The sequence below is a fragment of the Chenopodium album genome, chromosome 12 (assembly GCF_948465745.1).
Source record: "Chenopodium album chromosome 12, dcCheAlbu1.1, whole genome shotgun sequence".
In the NCBI taxonomy this organism is placed as follows: domain Eukaryota; kingdom Viridiplantae; phylum Streptophyta; class Magnoliopsida; order Caryophyllales; family Amaranthaceae; genus Chenopodium; species Chenopodium album.
This window is the reverse complement of record NC_137845.1, coordinates 35,886,029-35,895,705: the sequence shown is the minus strand read 5'-3', so window position 1 is coordinate 35,895,705 and position 9,677 is coordinate 35,886,029. Positions and strand designations below refer to the sequence as shown.

At 38.3% G+C, this 9,677-nt stretch overlaps 1 non-coding gene across 1 annotated transcript; it reads right to left on the bottom strand.

Moving 5' to 3' along the window:
• Positions 1 to 9,141: 9,141 nt before the first annotated feature.
• LOC145573551 (small nucleolar RNA R71) lies at positions 9,142 to 9,248 on the bottom strand. The gene has a single exon (XR_014097539.1). It is a non-coding gene; the product is annotated as a small nucleolar RNA R71 (small nucleolar RNA).
• Positions 9,249 to 9,677: the final 429 nt, after the last annotated feature.

Sequence of the window (9,677 nt, the reverse complement as noted above, 5' to 3'; positions counted from 1 at the left end):
GTTTGAGGATTTGTATTTCCAAAAAAAAAAAAACGAGTACAATAAAATTTTAAAGTTCCATAAAAAAAAGAAAGAAAAAATGTACATAGTACAAATCCAAGTCAAAGTCGAATAAACATGTTCAGCATAACGCGTTCTTTCTTTTGCTGATGTCAGGCTCTAGCGCAGCGCGGCTATCGCGTTGTAGCGCGATGATTTTGAATTTTTCGAGTCCGAACAGAATTGGTCTTGCGTCGATTTATGTTTATAAAAAGCCCCCAAAATACCCGATTACAGCATAATTCGAGCAAATAATAGTTTTAGATTTTTAATTCCTAGCAAGTAGCTATGGCTAGGAATTTTTATGACACGACTCGTGAGTGGTGCCGTTCTTTGACCGCTAAAGAGATAAAAGAGCTTGACTTTTTCCACATGGGGGGCTTATTTGGTATCAAAGAGGTAGATCTTGACATTGATTTTATTCATGCCGCTTTAGAATATTGGGATTCCAACACTCATTGCCTCAAATTTGGTAATGATGAGATTAGCCCTTTGCTTGAAGAATTTGGTGAAATTCTTGGTTTTCCTCCTTAGATCTAGCGGTAATTCCCGCAATTTGTGAATATTACTACAAAGATTTTGAGCGGTTTTTCAGCCTTAAAGGCAACGATTTGAAAACCATAGTTGATGGTACCGGGGATGATCTTAAAAAGTTTGCTTCTTTTTTATTTTAATAGACCAAAGTCAGAGTCTTTCTATGTTTATAAGAGAAGAGCTTTCCTCTTTTGCATGGTTAGCAAATAGTTACTTGCTAGTGGTAGTATGCATGTGGATAAAGCCATCTTAGCATCTGTCATGGAACAAATAGGTGCCGGGAGAAATCCCATGTTATTAATTGTTGGTGAGACAATTCTTAGATTAGATGAATTGTTGAATGGTCCCAAAGCTCTACTTTGAGGATCTCCAATTTTATTACAGGTAAAAAAGTAATACTTTTAATTACAGAAACTAAACATACAATTTTGTAGAGCAATAACAAATTTATTCTATTCATGCAGGTTTGGCTAATGGAGAGGCTCGAGTTAATAAGTCCTCTTGACAACATTGACAAATATACTCTAAATTGTCTTATGAAAAGAAAGAAGCGCTTTTCTTTGAAGATTGGTCGCCAGGAGTAGAGTAGAATCCTTGAAACTCGCGACTTCTCCATCAAGTGGGTCATCCCTTGGTGGAAAATTGAGAAGATGGTTGGAACCAATGCTCAACTTGCCTGTTGTACTCCCAGTTTATCCAAGTTGACTTTTTATTACCCTTGAGGGGTGAAAAGAAAATATGACCTTGCGCAAACTATTCTGTATGGGGACCTTCGTAGACCCTATGAGCATCTTGTATCACAAGACATTGAGTGTTTTGATTGATATTGGTGTGCTCGCCCCCAATGGGAAGTTGTCTCCAATAGCGCTATTCTTCCTTTGTCTAGGTAAGTAAAGCAATGGTTTCTTAGTAAATCCCAAAAGGACAAAAGTAAATTTCAAAGCACAAGTGCAGAGAAGACAAGTGTTAAAGACCGTTTAGGAGACAAAATCCCTGCTAAAGATAGTTTGGGTTCAAAATTTGAATTCAAGACTCCTATTATGCCTAAGAAGAAAAGTGTTGCTAAAGGCAAGGAAAAAAGAAAAGCTGACTTTACAGAGAAGAAAGTGTGGGTTGAAAAGAAAGTTGGTGTGTTTGTGCCACGAGAAACTATTTCTACCATGGTAGCGGTTAGATCATCTAAAGGGTCTCTATTGGTAAAGGATTTAGATGTTGAGGAAGAAGCAGAGAAGAATTAGAAAAGGGATAGAAAGGAGAAGACAGATTAGAGCATTGCTTTTCTTTCAACTTATTAGACAATCTTTAATTTTAAGTCAATTTTATTTTTAAGCTTGCTTTAATTCCATCAATAATGTAATTTTTATTAATTAATGCAATTTTTTAGCTTTAAATTAAATAAAATTTTATTTTGAATCCTTTATTTTATTTAAAGCAATGAAAACAACTTGAATAATTTCAAAAATGCTTCGAGCACTGAAGTCGAAATTTTTCGAAATTGACCGAAATTTGCCCAGATTGACAGTAATGGCTTAGCACTGGAAATTCGAATCCAACGCATCGCGATAATCCTATCACAGGGCGATGGTCCTGTCGCTGCGCGTTGATCCAGTTTTTGATGTGATGTTGATGTTGACTCGACGTACGGATGTAGAAGTGCGATATTTACAATGTTTAAAGTGGTTGCGCCCCGTAAAGGGTTGCCTGCGTATCCTTGTTAAGGAATCAGGCCAAACGTAGCTCTCTTGAGTATAACACTCAAGTAATCATGGGTAGAATATTTTAAGTTAGTCAAGATTCGTCATGTTTGAAAAATTATTATCATCTATATCAGTTAGTTTTGCTGCACCTCCTGATAGGATAGTTTTGACGATGTATGGTTTGGACCCAATTAGGCCTAAATTTGCCTCTTGGGTCTAGATCATTTTTTCTTAATGCTTTTAACACCAAGTCTTCTACTTTGATGTTTCTTGTCTTGACCTTCTTATTAAAGTTTCTAGCCATGCGAGTTTGATAGCATTGAGTATGATGTGGAGCTTCTAGTCGTTTTTCATCGAGTAGAATTAGCTCCTCATACCTTGTCCTTATCCATTCAACCTCGTTAAGCTTACTTTCCAACGTAATACATAAGGAAGGCATTTCCAATTCTACAGGTTGTACGGCATCCATTCCATGGACTAGGGAAAATGGCTTATTTCCTATAGATGAACGGATTGACGTGCGATAACCCCAAAGAGTGAAATGGAGTTTGTCAAGCCAATCCTTGTAATTTTCTATCGTCTTTTCGATGATAGTTTTTAGGTTCTTATTGGCAGCTTCTACTGCACCACTTGCTTGAGGTCTATATGGAGAAGAGTGATGGTGTTGAATGCCATACTTTTGAAGGATTTCTTCTCATTCTGCTTGAAAATGAGTTCCATTGTCATTTATCATCTCATGTAGGACTCCATATCGAAATATGATGTTTCTTTCAATAAAGGGTGCTACATATTTTGTAGTGAGTTTCGCATATGAGGTTGCTTCAACCCATTTTGTGAAGTAGTCTATTGTAAGAGGATTATTCATGGCCTCCTATCTCAGGAGAGGTTATCTTTCCAATGATATCTATTCCCCATGTTGAGAATGGCCATGGAGATGTATAAGTGTAAAGGAGAGATGGTGGGACATGTTGTAAGTTGGCGTATATTTGGCATTTAGGGAATCTTTTCACACATTGATGATATTCCTTATTCATGGTAGTCCAATAATATCCTTGGTCCTGTATCTTTTGGACTAGCATTTTGCCATTAATATGGGTTCCACATGCTCCTTCGCGGATTATCCTCATTGCCCTTTGAGCCTCCTTCTTGACTATGCATAGGAGAGCTCTCCCTTTAGGTACCCTTTTGTGCATTTCATCATTTGTGACCACGAATTGGGAAGCCAACAGTCTTATTTCTCTCTTGTCAGCATGAGGTGGGTATTCCCCTTCGGTTACATAATTGAGGATGTCGGTATACCAAGGTTTCTCCTCTTCCTCTTCTTGGACTACTTCATCATCCTAAATACCTTGGATATAAGACGGTTTATGCCTTTTCTCTATTGTTAAAGGCATTTGTTCAATTTCCTTGAGAATCCTAACCATCGAGGCTAGTCTTGCAAAGGCATCAGCAAACTGATTCTCCTCTCTTGGTAAGTAGGTATACTCTACCTTCTTGAGTTGATCAGTAAGAGTTTCCAAATATGTTTGGTAAGGAGCGAAACTTTCACTTCTTACTTTCCATCTTTTTGAGATTTGGTTAATAATCTCCAAACATTCGAAATTTCTTTACTCCTAATGCCAAAGCAGTTTTGAGGCCTACTACACATGCTTCATATTCCGCAGCGTTATTGGTAATGTCGAAATCTAGCTTGATTAAGGTTGAGACATGTTCTTCCTTAGGCGATACTAATAGAACTCCTACACCATATTCTTTCTGGTTTGAGGCTCCGTCAAAGAATAATGTCCAAGTATCATCTTCTATAACCATTAGGTCATCGTCCAAAAAGTTGTTCTTGTGCATTGATGTTGGATCTTCGATTGTGAAATCCGCTGAGAAGTCCGAAATCATTGATAGCTTTTTAAGGCTTAAACCTCACATCAAATTGGGCTAAGTTGACTATTCATCTGGATATTCGCCCGTTGAGTATGGATTTCTCAAAGAGATACTTAAGGGGATCAATTCGAGATACCACGTATACCGTATGGAAGAGCATGTAATGTCTTAGCTTAGCTGTGGCCCACACAAGTGCGAGGCACAATTTTTCAAGTGGTATATAGCGTACTTCATACTCGAGCATCTTCTTACTTAGGTAGTAGATAGCGTTTTCTTCATCTTCTACTTCTTGTGCGAGTATAGCTCCCATCGTTACTTTAGTAACTATTAAGGTGAAGAGGGATTCTTGGAAGTGCGAGCGCTAATAAAGTAGGATTAGCGAGAATAAGCTTTGATCTTATCAAAGGCTTTTTGACATTCTTCATCCCATATTACCGGCACATTCTTTTTAATCTTTTTGAATATTGGTTCACATATCGTAGTTAGTTTAGATATGAACCTACTTATGTATTGCAGCCGGCCAATAAATCCTCAAATCTATTTCTCGATCTTTGGCGGTGGCATTGACATGATCGCCTTGATCTTGGTTAGATCTATCTCTATTCCTCTAGAGCTAATGACATAGAATAAGAGTTTTCCCGAGGTGACTCCGAAAGCATGCTTGGCTAGGTTTAGCCTCATGTTATATTATCTTAACCTTTTGAAAATTTTTCTTAAGGCTTCTTGGTGTCCTAGACAGTCTTTTTATTTTATTATCGTATCGTCCACATATACTTCAACCTCTTTATGCATCATGTCATGGAGTAAGGCAGTTGCTGCTCTTTGGTAAGTGGCACCCACGTTTTTCATCCCAAATGGAATCACCGTGTAACAGTAAGTGCCCTAAGGTGTTATGAAGGTAGTCTTTTCCATATCTTCTTCAGCCATGAGGATCTGGTTATAACCTGCGTATCATCCATAAATGAGAGGAGCGCGTGATTGGTTGTGTTGTTTACTAGAATATCGATGTGTGGTAAAGCAAAGTCGTCCTCTCGACTTGCCTTATTTAGATCTTTGTAGTCGACACACATTCTTACCCTACCATCTTTCTTAGGAACCGGTACCACGTTAGCGACCCATTCAGGGTATTTGGATCCCTTGATAAAACCTACAGTTATTTGTTTTTGAACTTCTTTTTTTATTTTAAGAGCTACGTCGGGTTTTATTCGACGTAACTTTTGTTTTAAATGTGTCATTCCTAGAATTAATGGTATAGTGTGTTGAGAAATTTCTCTATTTATTCCTGGCATATCTTCGTATGACCAGGAGAAAACATCGATAAATATTTTAGTAGATTATTTAAATCGGTTCTTTCTTCTTTATTAAGAGTTAAACCAATTTTAACTTCTCTTTTAATAGTTGGATATCTTGAGATGTTGACCATTTCAGTATATTCAATTATCAGTGTTTTATTTTCAAGTGTTTACACTACTTTAATTATGTCATTTTCATTGTTAGTAAAGTAATGCTCATCATCTTGGGTAAGAGAATGACACAATTAGTAAGCGGAAGAAGACGTATTATTAAACTCAGAAACCATTACATCGAAAAGTAAAATGTTTGTTGGGACTTGACAACTAACTATCCTTGGAGTAGGTGCTAAACTAGAAGAAATAGAGGGAGGTGCAACTACAAGATAATTGGAAGACTTGATGACAGAAGACTCAAATTCAAACTCCGACTCAGACTCAGACGATTCGGACTCCTCGAACATTGGTCCTTGTCCTGTGTTGATGGAAATTCTCCTCCCACTTGGTGTAGTCACCTTAACTATCTTTTGCAATCCTTGAACTAATCCTTCTGCTGGAATGATGAGCTTCGAGGGATCAAAGTTTTCACTTCATAGCACTGCTTAGATAAGTTCGGAGTTGTCATCAACGCACTTAGGCTCATTCTTCTCGTAGCCAAAGAGGAGACCCATGACATTGAAGTCAAAGCATGTTGGTGCTTGTTCCTTGTGAATAGGAGTTAGGATCTCTTCTAAAATGTTGCAATCCAAGAAAATTTTAAACTTTGGTTGTCTTATCCCATCTTTGACTAATGGTTCAGGGAATTCGTAGCATGAATAATCTTCTCCCTCTTTTATAAATTGTCCATTTAGAGTGAGAGGATAATGATCCATTGGGATTGCTCTTTTTCAGGGTACGAGCGTTTCTCCGCGCATTGGCCTTTTCCTGGGCTCGCTTAAGATTTTCTAGAGTTGGTTCGAAACCAAATCCAAAAATATCTAACTTAGGGAGGCCAGGTAATGCCATTTGTTTGGCTATTCCTTTCTTCTTTCATAGAGTCATTCTAGGAAAGTGTCATTGTTTCTCAAGAATAGTATTAACTATAAGATTTGAATGGAGGTTGTAGCTGTTTTGGGTGTTCTTTTGATCCCTCGGGAGTGTTACGTAACCAAGACTGATTCCACGCAGTCTGTACCTACAAAACACTGAGACTCCGGTTGGTAGGAGCTCCGCCTCCGACAATCAAGTTAGTATTGGTCGTAGAAGATGAAAAGGTGCGGAAAAGGTAAAAGTGAGACCTTCTCGGATTCCGAGATCAGGTGTTTTCTCTGATGTAAGAGAATATACGTATGTTGTAATAAAATGAACGTGTCCTAGAAATGAGGGAAATCTCCTTATTTATAGGGTCGTTGGAAAAAGTGCCCTTTCTTAGGTCATTGTGACCTAATTTTAATAGGCTGCGCCGCATTACGGCTTTGTCGGGATTTGGCCCATGAAGGCAGCCTTTTTTCCCAATTGTATGGAGGGACACGTATCATAAGGTGATTGATCCATTTGGACCTTTCATTGGTTGACACATGTCGCCTTCTGATAGGGCCACAGGGCTTGGGTAATTTTACCCAAAACATTTGCCCCTCACAGATGTGATGTAACGTTGATGTGTTCATTTCATATATATATTTATCCCCGTCCCTTGGTCGTAATTAGTAGTGTTTTTGGCTCCTACGAGCCACTTTTATTACTAATTTGTGTTTTCCAGTGCTTTGGTAGTTTTGCTTGAGTTTTGTAGGAATTTGCGTACTTGGAGCATTTTCCCGGGTTTTTCGAGGAGCATCTACAAGTGTTGGAAGACCACGACCCAGTTCGATAGCCCAAGGCCGATTAGAGGAATCAAATCGGTGACTAAGGGCTCAGTTCGATGGCATTTGGGCCAAGTTCGGAGGTCCAAAGGTAGAAGCCCGAGGCTAAAAAGCCTCGCCCAAGCCACAAGGCTCCGCCCGAAGGCGCGCCCGGCCGGGCGGGGCGAAGCATGAGGAGCGCCCGGAGCACGCGCCCGGACGGGCGCGAGAAACCAATTCTGAAGAAAAAGGCGGGCCCGGTCGGGCGGCCCCTTGCCCGACCGGGCGCGTGTGGCTTTTAGGTTCCGATTAATTTGTTCAGCGAATAATTCTTGCTTAGTATTAATGTAATTTTATTAGGCAAGATTAGGACTTCTTCATTATTACTTACTCTAGTTTTTATTCTCTTCCTTCTCTCTACTCAACTTTCTCTCTCTAGATTTTTATTTTCTTTCTTGTTCCTCAACTCTATTATAATTCCGCCGTCTTGGTACGATTTCTCTCTTAATTAATCTCAGTATTTTTATTCATTCTATTTCCTTCATGTTTTGTTTATTATGTTTTGCTTAGTTTTAATTATGTCCGAGTCGTTTAATTCTAGGGTTTATGGGGATCCATAATTAAAATGAAGGGATAATTTGTTATTGTTGATTATTGACTTTGCATGATAATTTCTTATTGAATTGTTTTAATTCTTTGCAATTGGATTATGAATCGAGCAGATGTAATTTGATTGTGAATGTTTAGCAATATTGAATTGATGAATCGAGCAGATGTTAATTTGATATTAAAGGCTATTTTCAATAGGAACTTAGATCTAGTAAATTGCGAGAGCCTGTTAGATCTATGTTGGTTAATAAATTGCGAGAGCCTGTTAATCATGTTATTTATGCAATGTTGATTGTTTGATTGTTATGTTTTATCCCGGAATATTGATTATTGGTGAACCTATGACCCTAGGCCTTCTTATTATTGATTCTCTCCCTGAACTTGATCCCCGTAGAATAGTTTCACATTATATACAACAAATTGGTTACTTTAATAATTTAGACTATATTAATTAATTAGGAGTAGAAAGACCAGTTTCCCTGTGGATTCGACCCTACTTCCCTATCTACTTTAGTTAGAGGATTTAGGTAATACTTTTGATTAGGTGATACGACTTTAGCCTGTCAAAATTTGGCGCCGTTGCCGGGGAAACGGTTTTATTTTTATTTCTAATTGTTTTTGTAGTTTAGATTATTTTTCCCTTTTGCCTCAAAGGACATTAGTTCTTTGAGGTAGTTCTAATATCTGTCTTTTTTTAGTTCTTTGTTTATGCCCAGGTGTTCCAGATCAGGTTACATTCCTTTCGATCCTGAGATCGAACGCTCGTTTCATAGACAGAAGAATTTTTATAGGCAGATCCTAGCAGGTTCTGGGAGTAATAATATTCCTAGAAATCCATTACCTATATCTAGTGATTCGGAGCATTCTTCTGATTCAGAACTAGAGATGGGTACACCACCACCACCTCCACCTCGCAAGCTTAGCGATTATTCGCAACCGTCCCTGACGGATTTTCCACATCTTTCTCCTACGCCCGATCTCGAGGGAGTCCAGTTCGAGATCAAGCCCCAGTTCATAAGGATGATAGAAAGAAAGCAATTTAGTGGAGCAAAGGGTGAAGATCCTAATCTTCACATTGCAGATTTCTGTCAGTACTGCAATACTATTAGGCAGAATGGGGTAACGCAGGACCAAATCAGGGAGATTCTTTTTCCCTTTTCTTTATGTGGAAAAGCCTAATTATGGTTTAATGGTTTGAATAGAGCTGCACTTGGTATTACTAACTGGGAGACTCTTGCGTTGAATTTTTATAATAAATATTACCCTACAGAGAAAACAGCTTTATTGAGAAGCGCTATCCAGAATTTTTCCCAAGAGACAGATGAAGCATTATATGAAGCTTGGGAAAGATTCAAGGATCTGCAGAGGGAGTGTCCCCACCACAATTTGGCAAAGTGGCAGTTAATTCAAGCTTTTTACAATGGTTTAGGAAATGCATCTAGGACAATTTTAGACTCCGCAACTAGCGGTAGATTTATGAATTGAAATGTTGATGATGCAGGTCAGGTTATTGAAGATATGGCAATCCATAATTCCCAATATGGGAATGCTAGAGGTTATGCTAACAAGGGCAAGAATCATGTTGATTCAGTCACTTTATTGGAAGCCCAGCTTACTTCTGTTTGTTAGAAACTAGATAATCTTACTACTAACAATCCTAATTCTGTTGCTAATGTTTCTGCTGTTTCTAATAATGCTAATGATGCTTTCTGTGAAAATTGTGGAAGTGTAGGTCATTATGAACAAGATTGCAGGAGTTCAATGGAGCAAGTTAATGCTTTTCAAACCTACAAGCAAAATAACCCATACTCCAATTC